Source organism: Neofelis nebulosa, chromosome 8 (assembly GCF_028018385.1).
Source record: "Neofelis nebulosa isolate mNeoNeb1 chromosome 8, mNeoNeb1.pri, whole genome shotgun sequence".
Classification (NCBI taxonomy): Eukaryota; Metazoa; Chordata; class Mammalia; order Carnivora; family Felidae; genus Neofelis; species Neofelis nebulosa.
In genome coordinates this window covers 83,804,821-83,816,187 of record NC_080789.1, presented here as the reverse complement: position 1 = coordinate 83,816,187, position 11,367 = coordinate 83,804,821, and the positions used below count along the sequence as shown (strand labels likewise).

Here is an 11,367-nt window from a genome sequence, read left to right as displayed (position 1 = left end):
GAAAACTCTCTTTCCAGAATTCCCTGTTTAGAAAGGAAAGGACACAGGGAACATGTTAAACTGTCTTCAGGTACCACTAATTACCAGTTAATCCTTTGGAGTCGCTGTTTTACGTGTATTTGATGAAAAGATTGAATTTAATGTCATCCAGCTGAGAGGAGGAAAGGGAAAAAGATTAATAAGCTAAATGGTGTGTGTGGTTGGGGGTAAAGTGGGGTGGGAAAAAGGAGGGGGTAGGGGAACTAGGGGATCTGAGAATGAAATTGGGCACCAGAGACATTTCTGCCTGCTTCCAATTTCTCTTAGCCGGCCTTGAAAATGCCATTCAGGAGGACCTCATGTGATTCTTTGGCATGAATGTTGTATAACGCTGACCCTTGGGAGAGGGCAGACAGGAGTACTATCTCTTTCATCTCTAAAAACACTTTACTTTCTATTCAGCAGCTGCCCTATTGCAATTTAAGTTCCCATCAGTCAAACAGACATTAAGTGGCTTCTTATATAAATACTTACGGAGCTCTGACTTTGCAAGGCTCTCTGAAAACCATTGTTTCTTAGAAGTTCTTTGAAGTTTTCCATCGGCTCCAGCAAGTGTGTGCAGATATATCCACAGATGGAAAATATTCCTGTGCAAATGAACTCCAAAGTTATAAAGTTACAAGAAAGATAATATGCTCAAAATTCACTGCTGGAGCAGCACCCTCAAAAGGTCATCATCAGGTAACAAGATTGGGAAATTGTTTTGCTGTTAATTATTGTCATCATTTAGAACAGAACTTTAAGAATTTTTTTTAAGTTTTCGGGTGTTTGACAGGGGCGCCTGAGTGGCTCAGTTGGTTAAGCGTCTGACTCTTGATTTCGGTTTAGATCATGATCTCATGGTTCATGGGATCGAGCCCTGTGTCTGGCTCTGTGCTAATAGTGTGAAGGCTGCTCAGGATTGTCTCTCTCTCCCCTTCTCTCTCTCTGCCCTTCCTCTGCTCTCTTGCTATCTCTTAAAAAAAAAATTAAAAAATAAGCGTTTGACAATTTTAAGGATATGATAAATTGAAGAATTTAAATTAAATTAAAAACAACATACTTAAAATACTGAAACAGTTTCCATTAACAATTTTTATTCAAAATATACCTGTATCTCTATCTTTGCCTCTACTGATCAACCAATCTACCTGTGGCCACAATAATATTTTGAGATATCAGCAAATTTTTATTGTAAATTTTATTGAATTATAATTTACATACAGAAAAGTGTATGAATCATAAGTGTACTGATGCACAAATCAATGTGTCTTTTTAAACTGAACATACCTGTGTGCCTAACACTAGCTCAAGAAACAGAAATTTACTGGAACCAGTGTATATTCCCTCTGCCTTTGCTTGTACCCTGAGACCCTTTCTCTACCTTAAGCTAGAGTTTTCCAACTTCATGTCTTGGGAAAGGGAGGTCTCAGCAGATCACAGAATACAAAGCACTTTACTTTTTGACAGAGATCCAAGAATGAGAGATTTGGAAGAACATGAATCAGTCTCAGCCAATTTTTCTAACCATAAGCCCAGATCAAGGATTCTTGGATGGGGGAAGAGGAGGGAAAAAAAATGGAGTGAGCAAATAAAGCAAAGACATTGGTGGGTCTCCCAGAACGGAATTGGCCTTGCCCTAAGTTCAGAAACTGTCAGAGAAACTGTATAGGAACTTTGATCCACATGCAAATGTTGCCAGATCCAATAGTATTTGGCTTTCAATACAGTGAAGGCCTGAACCCTTGTTCAATTCAACTAAAGTCGCCCCCACATGCCATTTCTCAGGGTAACCTTCTGTGTCCTAACACGCACACTCCAGACATGCAGGTGACTCTGATGCATCTAGTCCTTGGTCTTTACTTTCAGAAACATGGATGTAGGTTTTTGTTCAGGCTATTCCCATGGTTCCCAAACTGGTCTGTGCATCAGAATTACCTGGGGGCCTTGTTAAATATAGATTCCCAGGACCCACCACTAAATTTAATCAGGCCTGGCAGTCTGAATGTTGACCGACTCCACAAGTGATTATTATACAACCAGTCTGGCCTTCACTGGAGGACTGGATTTGGGAAGCTGCTCTTCCAGTGGCCTGTGAACTACACCATTTTAGGAGGACAAAGACTCAGGGCAGTGTGTTTCTGTGACCCAGCAGAGCCCACTTAGAAGCTGTTGAAGGTTGGGTAGCAGCTTAGGTGGTAAGTCTCCTCTCCTGCCCTGAACTCAACAAGATCAGCCCCTCCTACCTGAATATACTTGCAAAAAGGATTACAAAGTTAAGAAAGGTTGGCAAACTACTCTCCATGCCACAGTGGCAACCATTATCAACCGCATCTTTGCTTTGTCATTTATTTTATCAACAGAAGAATTAAGGATATATAAGGATAAGAATACCCCTGGTAAGAGGCCAAAATCCCCTCCTCATTCCCTGAAGAAGAGATGGTGTAGTTGTGACACTGTTGGTCAGGCCTTCCTAGAACCAAGGCAGTGTCAATAGGCCTCTTGAGGCTCCCAAGAGATGCTGCCATGGATTAGCTTATATCCTTCTTCTTCTTCCTTTTTTTTAAAAAATGTTTTATTTATTTTTGAGAGAGAGAGAGAACAAAAGCAGGGGAGGGACAGAGACAGAGGGAGACACAGAATCCGAAGCAGATTCCAGGCTCTGAGCTGTCAGCACAGAGCCCGACAACAGGGCTCGAACCCAGGAACGGCGAGATCATGACCTGAGCCCAAGTCAGATGCTTAACTGACTGAGCAACCCAGGTGCCATGGTTATGTCCTTCTTACTAGAGAGTCCTCTGGGACTGGCTATGGAGGCTTTTAGAGCTCTATTTTCAATTATTAAAAGCATGGCAAGGATCCAGAAAACATTTATTGTAATAATAATAATAATAATAATAACAAATATAATAATAGTAGTAGTAGTAGTAGTAGTAATAATAATTTTAAAAGTCAGGGCTCTAGCAGATTTTTTTCAACCCCTATAGATGAGCTTATCTAAAGTGAAAGCTCCAAATATAATAACCTACTAGGAGAGTGGATGAGTCACTGATCAGTCATAGCTAGAGTATGTCACCACTCATTGGGCCTATGTGTTTTGGGCTGTCACTGACTAGGATCAAGTACCTGTCTGCCAATGGGAACAAACTGAAGAAATGGATAAAAGAGAAACCAGATGGAGAGAAATCTAGAATTTGAGACCATCCCCTACCCCCCAAATAATCCTCCAAATGTGATACTGGAGAAGTTTGAGATGATACAAAGAGAATTCATAGGGACCAGGTGATTCCTATTAAAAATGAGACTATCCAGGAAAAAACAAAGGATGGAGAAGAGGTGATCACTGAGTCACTTAAAATCCTGGTGCTGGCTACAGGGTAAGATGTTGGATGTTCTAACTTCTTATTTGGATTCAGGAAGAAGGATGGGAAAATATGAATCAGGTGGTGTTTATTTCAATTTGCTTTTATCCAAATAAATTTTTATTTAAGTGTATGTTATATATGTGAAGGTACAAAATTATAAATTTATAGTTAGGTGACTTTTTACAAGGTAAACTTATGACTTTTATAACGTGAGTATAGAATGAAGAATTATCAGTTCCCTGGAAGCCTCACCTTGCCTCCTCCTAATCACTGGTTCCCCTGAAGGAAATCACCATCCTAACTACTAACATGGGGGATTAATCTTTCCTACTTTTGAACTTTACATAAATGGACTCATATGGCATGTACTCTGTTATATCTGGCTTCTTTTACAGTATTTGTGAGTTCATCTACATGTTTGTGTATAGCTGTTCATTTTCATTACTATATAGTGTTCCATCCTATGGACATACCACAGATTCTCTATTCTATTGCCAGACTATTTAAGGTTCTTTTCAACTCTTTGCTATTACAAATAATGCTGCTATGAATTTGTGTGTTTTTATGATAATCTTTATCTTTTACATTATTATAAAAGGAATTCAACTATTTTTATTTAAGAAGAACATGTTGAATGTATGACAAAGTATTTTCCTGGAACTAAAATAAGTATATTTGTATAAGAATAAAATATTATGAGCATACACTGTCAATGGTACACATCACAACCTCCTCTTTTACTTTGTGAATAGTGGGAGAAAACCACAAACACATGACTAGAGTATTGAGAAGTATTGTCAGGAAAACTGTATTTATGGATCCTTTGGTTGAGAAATTTATAATGTAGTTTTCTGTTTTTCACTATAGACCATAATCTGGGTGATCTTTTCCTGATAGGAAATCCTTAAACCAATTCATAATATCTTATAATCATATATTAAAAGTTCATTTAAAACTGTTGTTTCTCCATGAATGTGTTCTAGCTCTGGTGTCTTGGTGAGAGAGTGGTGGGTGAATGCCAGCTCAGTGGTGCTCTCTCTGCATATTCCATAATGTCCATGTTGCCTTTGTGTATCAGGATCACATTTAGCTCCACGTTACAAAACAACAGTATGAAACAAGACAAAATAACAGTGACTTAAGCTTGATATGGTTTATTTCTCTCTTAGTTTGGGGATACATTATGATATCTTTAAGACAGTATTGGCGATCCAAGCTTTTATTTTCCTTATCTGTTATCCTAAGCACACAACTTCCATTCCAATGTTCACCTCATGGTTCAATAGGGTTGCTGGTGATTCAACTGATAGCTGGTCCATGTTAAAGGCAAGGAGGAGGGAGGAGGAGGAGGAGGGGGAGGAAGAAATTCTTGAACAGTCAGATTTCTCAAGACTTCTTTTAAATCAAAACTAAAGTAACCACTTAATTTACTCAGTAAGTTAGGTCAGCGGATACATACTTAAGTCACCAACATATATTAGTGTATTGCCTTTTCTTCTGATACACATACATACACACACACACACACTGACCCTTGAACAATACAAGAGCTAGGGGCCCTGACTCCCCATGCAGTTGAAAATCTGCATATATTTTGCCTCCCCCAAAACTTTACTAATAGCCTACTGTTGACTGGAAGCCTTAATGATAACAGTTGATTAACACACATTTTATGTTATATGTATCATATACTATATTCTTAAAGTAAGTTGGAGAAAAGAAAGTGTTATTAAGAAAATCATAAAGAAGAGAAAATACATAAATACATTTACAGTACGGGTCTATATTTCCGTGATAAGTGAGTCTGCGCAGTTCACACCTGTGTTGTTCAAAGGTTTTATATATATGTGTGTGTGTGTGTGTGTGTGTGTGTGTGTGTATGGCAAGATGTAAAGAATATTGAAAATAAATTCCTCTGAATTTTCACTTAAAGGCTGTAAGTTAAGCACTACCTTACTTTTCTAACTCAAATCTCTTCAGCAGTGTTTTCCTTTGTGGTAATGGAAAATAGCTGATTGTGGATGATTAGATAAAAGTGAAATAATTTGCAAAACAGTTCAGAATATGTATGAAAACAAAATGGAAACGAAAAAAAGCAATAAATAAAGAATTCTGCATACTCTAAACTTCAGGCTATAAAATGGCTGTTGTCAGCAACACACGTTTGACCGTTACGAGGTAAAGTGATTAACTGGCTAAATTTGATTAGAATCAACAGAAGATATGTTGAGACCTAATAACTGTTAACTTCATATCGATCCCAGAACCACATTAGCTTCAACAGCTTCCATTGTCTTTAATTTTACATTTCCCAGTAATTATATTTTTTACAGTTGTCAGAGATCATTAATCTTGATGTTCTAAGACAATTTACTTTCATAGGAAAAAAAAATAAAGCCCAGGACTTAACACCAATCTAAACTGCCACAATAAGACACTATTAATATTTATGCAATAACTTGATTCATCATACTTTTTGAGAATGATTTGGGGGTGTCTCTTTTCCTTATTAAAAAAAACCAGTTAAATTCTGGATAGATTCTTTGCTAACGTTCTCAGTGAGCGTCAGTAATCAAATGTAAGAGATAAAGACAAGTGTCGTTCCTTTTAAAATGAAGAAACGGGGAGCGAAATTTATCACATTTTGAATTTTTTCAGAAGATTCACCTCTCATATCCCTGAACTCCTATCCTCCTTGCGCCTTCCTGGGTGAGTGTGTTTATTATGTTCAGCCCCCTCACTTAAAAAGGCCCAGGCTCAGGAAACAGCTGTTCACAATTAAATTAATTATCATTTGTCAACGGCATTCTGGGGCCCAGAAATTCTATGTTCAAGAAGAGAATGTTGCCATGTCACAGTGCACTTCAGAATGTGTGTTCACTTATATTAACCATCTAGCTTGGTAAAGTGTTTTTAAGGTTTTCAAAGTAGTGACAATATCTTTGTCACTATAACTACTGCCACAGGATCCACTAATATTTCTCTAACTTTAGACTGTTTGCTCATCATTTATCTAAGAAATTTTTAGTAGCCTTTGATTTTGACACAGAACTTACACATCTAAGTCAAGTAGCAGAGAATAAAATGGTTATAAGAAATACCAGTGTGGTCCTTTAAGAATGAATACTTAATGGCTGAAGCGAAAGTTTCTTAGGTAGTAACCCCACAAAATTTATGAATTAGAATTCTAACCCTTTAACCCCTTGGTTAAAATATTTCTTTGTTGAAATAAATAATCTGGAGAACTAAATAGGACTTGGAGGACCAACAGCTTTAAGTATACTGACTAACCTTAAGATTGTGTCTATTTATGCAAAGAAAGTTCATTCAGAAAGGGGATTAACCTCAAATTTTCCAGGTAGTTGACAGAAAAAGCAAGTGTATTTAAGTTACCCAGATAGTTACTTTTGAGTTTTTCTTCTGGAATTCCTTTTTTTTTTTAATTTTTGGAGTTGAGAATGAGGGAGTTAGATTTAGTAAATATTCACACTTTATTCAATTAGAGTTTTCAGTTAAAGTTAAATTCTTCTCCCTAAATTATTTTTATTTATTTTTAAAATTTATTTATTTATTTTTGAGAGACTGGGAGGGGGGAGGGGCAGAGAGAGAGGGAGAGAGAGAATCCCAACTGACTGGGCCACCCAGGTGCACCTAAATTATTTTTATTTTTAAAATAATATGTTCATTAGCATTTTTGGACACCAAGTAAATAATCTGACATGTAGAAGTAATAAATATGCATAAATATGTCTCTTGAAGCATTGTTTACAATAGGAAATATTTAGGAAATGATTTGAATGTCCTATAGGTGAATAGATAGATAAATAAATGAGATTCAACTCAAGGCATTTTAAGCAGTTATAAAGACTATGAAGCAATATGTACTATGTTTATGATAAAATTACATAAGAAAATCCAATAATATTATTGAAAAACAAAAAGAAGAAAAAACGGTATATAAAGATTGTAGGTACTGATTTCAAGCATGCTTATTTATATAGCTTTCAGTATCTTTATGATATGGCTACCAGTTTATTAGTGTATTTTGAAATAATATATTAGATTTATTTTATTTATTAAAAAAATTTTTTAAATGTTTATTTCTGAGACAGAGAGAGACAGAGCATGAGTAGGGGAGGGGCAGAAAGAGAGGGAGACACAGAATCAGAAGCAGGCTCCAGGCTCTGAGCTGTCAGCAGAGAGCCCGACGCAGGGCTCGAACTCACAGACCGCGAGATCATGACCTGGGCTGAAGTTGGATGCTTAACCGACTAAGCCACCCAGGCACCCCAGACTTATTTTTATACCAAAGAGATATTGTGAAAATGTTACTGATAAAATCTAAAGGAAACCAGAAAATTTATTTTTTGGTAACTACTTGAGGTTAAACAACAACAAAAAAACAAACAGTTCAGCAAATATCTTTTGAGATTCCAGCTCCCTGCTCCAAATCAGCTCTCCCTACTTGTTGAACATCTAAAAGTTTTGAATAAGCTTATAATGTACAATTTACTTTTTTGTAACATTATCCCATATTTCCATCTCCTAAGTCCCCCTTTCAAAAAAAAAATAGGAAGACATAAGCAAACAAACCTACACTTAGCAAAGAAACACTATAGATAATGACAGAAATCTATAGTGTTTGTTGCTAGCTGCAAAAGAACTAGCCAAACTCCATTTGGCAATTTCAAAGAGGATTTACTTATATTCGTAAAATTTTTCTAACATAAGTGAAATTTAAACCATAGTACCTCCTCTTTAAGGATATCATTTCTGAAACACATGGCAATTACAAAACTTATTGAGGCATATGTCCCTTAGTTGTCAGTGAACAAAAGTTAACAAATCTATTATCTAGATGGAATGGATAAATTTATAAAAGTTAAAAATGAAGGATTTACAGTTAAGGTGTGGACAAAAGGAAACTTTATTTGATGGTATGGAAGGGAACTTGAAAAATGAAAATCACTTCTTAAAATTTTTATGAATAGCTTAAGTTCAGAACTAAAGCCTTTCCTTTCTCTTTTGCACGATTAAACTATTTTGTTTGCTTTCTGGAGGCGTAGGGTCATCAACATCTTCTAGGCTGAGTTAGTAGTTCTAGTTGAATGCACAACTTAATCAGGAAGTATGTGCAAAGCTTCTGTGATCCGAGTAATATACTTAAAACTCTAATTAGTGCTTCTCTAACACTGATGTGCATATTAACCACTGAGGAATAGAATTAAAATGTGGATTCTAACTCAGTAAGTCTAGGGTTGATTCTAAGGTGATGGGTTTCAACAAGCTCCCAGGTGATTCAATGCAACTGTTCTAGAGACTAATCTTTGACTAGCACCATGCCAGAGTACCAGAAGGCAAAGTTCTTTGCCTTTGTAAAAGTGAAATAGATGTAGACAGTTGACAGAGGTGAGCCATACAGCAATTGGGCAGATGTAAATAAAACAGCTGCAATTGAGCTCTAGTTGACTGCTGGTGTTGGGGGCCAATGTTGCCTGAGGATAAAATGAGAGCTGTCTAGTTCAGTGGCTTGTACAAAGTAGGTGCTCAATAACTGTTTTTTCCTCTTCTTTCTATAAAAACAATTATTAAATGAAACTACTAGCAAACAAGTCCAAATAATATTTCAGCATTCTATAATGATAAAATCAAAGGCTGATTAGAGAATGGGCCAATGGATATACTGGAGAGTGCAGAAGACATTACTTAATTACTTAAATTTGAAATCAGGGTTCCTTTTGGAAAAGATTGACTTATTTAGCAACAATAAGAAAAAAGCTAGAAAGAGTAATTTTCCATAAGAGAAGTAATAGGAAAGTCAACCATGGAGGTGGGGGGATGGTTGGAGTTAGAACTGGACTAGGAAGCTAAGGAAATGGGGCTAAGAAGGAAGGTTGATGAAGCAACATACTTTTATGGGAGGAATGTCTTTGAGAAGTTCCCAGAGATGGTGTGATACTGTGATTTATAGTAAGAAATATATATTTGGTCTTTGTACCTGGCACAGAGCTCCCCAAACCCTTGTAATTTCCCGTGATGAGAGAGCTTTTGTTATGTTAATAAGAGACTTTTGGAAAACGTTTAAAGATGTGGGCTGGTTGCCAGGGGAGCCAACCTAGTGATTAGAGTTTAGTTCCATATTACCACCCCCCACCTCCCGCCCCAACCTCTGGGGAGGAGAAGGGGAGCTGAATCAATCACCAGTGGCCATTGATTTCGTCAATCATGTCTGTGTAATGAAGCCTCCGAAAAGACACAAAAATATGGGATTTGGAGAGCTTCCTGTTTGGTGAATATGTGAAGATTTGGGGAGAGTAGTATGCTCTGGGAGAGGGCATGGAAACTCTGAGCCTCTTCCCCATACCTTGCCCTATGCATCTCTTCCATATGGCTGTTTCTGAATTACATCCTTTTATAAAAAGCTGGTAATCTAGTAAGTAAAATGTTTTCCTGAGTTCTGCAAGCTGCTTTGGTGAATTCATCTAATTCAAGGAGGGGTCCGTCGGAACCTCTGATCTAAAGAGGTGGTCAGAAGCACCAGAACCTCTGGTCAGAAGCACAGGTGACAACCTGGACTTGTGAGGGGCATCTAAAGTGGTGGTGGGGTGGTGGGCAATCAGACAGGACTGAGCCCTTAACCTGTAGGATTTGATGCTTTCTCCAGGTAGTGGTAGAATTGAGTTAAATTGTAGCTAAGATTGGAGAATTGCTTGGTGTGGGCAAACACACACACACACACACACACACACACACACACACTATAACTGAGTGCAGAATCTTTTTTTAATGTTTATTTATTTCAAGAAAGAGTGCACATGTGTGAGCAGGGGAGGGGCAGAGAATGTGGGAGGAAAGTCCTAAGCAGGCTCCATGCCCAGTGCAGAGCCTGACATGGGCTCAATCCCATGACCCTGAGATCATGACCTAAGCAGAAATCAAGAGTCAGACACTTAACTGACCGAGCCACCCAGGCACCCCCAGAATCTTTTTGTAAAGGAATCTCTACACCCAACATGGGGCTGAAACTCATGACCCCAAGATCAAGGGTCTGATGCTCTACCAACTGAGCCAGCTAGGCGCCCCTGGGTGCAGAATTTTGTCTGGGAATGTTGCAAAAACTTCAGAACAGATATGTTAAACATTCAGTTCTAAGTTAATTGCTGTGCTGTAGACTAAGTCGCATGAATCCTCTCTATTGCCCCAATGCAATGTGTGCTGGACACACACAGCCTTACGTAGGAAGTACTTTGGGGTGTGGAGGATTCTGGTAGTATTCAGCCTCATTCTGGTAGTATCCAGTAATGTTTAGCTTGAGGGAAAGGATAGCAAATGCAGAAGGTAAGACAAGAATAGCCCTTGGAGAATTCAGCAGGAGGTAATTTGTGACCAGGTGGAACAACCCCTATATATAATCAATAATCCCCCAGAGTTACTGGGAAAGATGAGAGTTTCCCAAAATGAGGGCAGGAGGAGTCCTTGGGAACATTTAGAGAGTTTATAATTTACATAAAAATAAAATGCTAATTAGGATAGTAATATGCAAATAAATACAGAAGAGAGAAGCATAATTTGACCAGAAATCAACCAGAAGATTTAACACACCTTGGACTTCACTTCAGATTTCAAACTATAGGGGAGTAAGCACCAATGTGGGATCTTGAACTACAATATGTGAGCTAATTTTCACTTTGGAAAAGCTAATAGTGCAGGCTTAAAAAAGTATAGGTCATTCTTATTAGCACATTTTTCAAAAGTCTTTTTAAAATTAGAATTATCTTCCCATTCCCCATGAAGTTTTTACCTGAAAATTCTATAACATAGGGTTAGAATAATTCAAGCCAACTTTTTAATTTAGGTTCACACCCCCTTAACAGAATACCTTACTCAGTTCCTGAGACCACTCCTTGCCACTTCCTGGCAATTTCCCAGTAGCATATTTTCACAAAGGAGATTCGACAATATGCCATTATTAACTTGGTAACAT

The 11,367-nt window shown here is 37.5% G+C and overlaps 1 protein-coding gene across 1 annotated transcript in view; it reads right to left on the bottom strand.

Annotated features, from left to right (window-relative positions):
• Nucleotides 1–4,198: 4,198 nt before the first annotated feature.
• The window catches only part of LMNTD1 (lamin tail domain containing 1), a 485,471-nt gene continuing 478,302 nt past the window's right edge, over nt 4,199–11,367 (bottom strand). The window contains exon 16 of the mRNA XM_058743305.1: nt 4,199–4,693. The gene's annotated coding sequence lies outside the window, so the exon portion shown is untranslated. The remainder of the gene's footprint in view (nt 4,694–11,367) is intronic.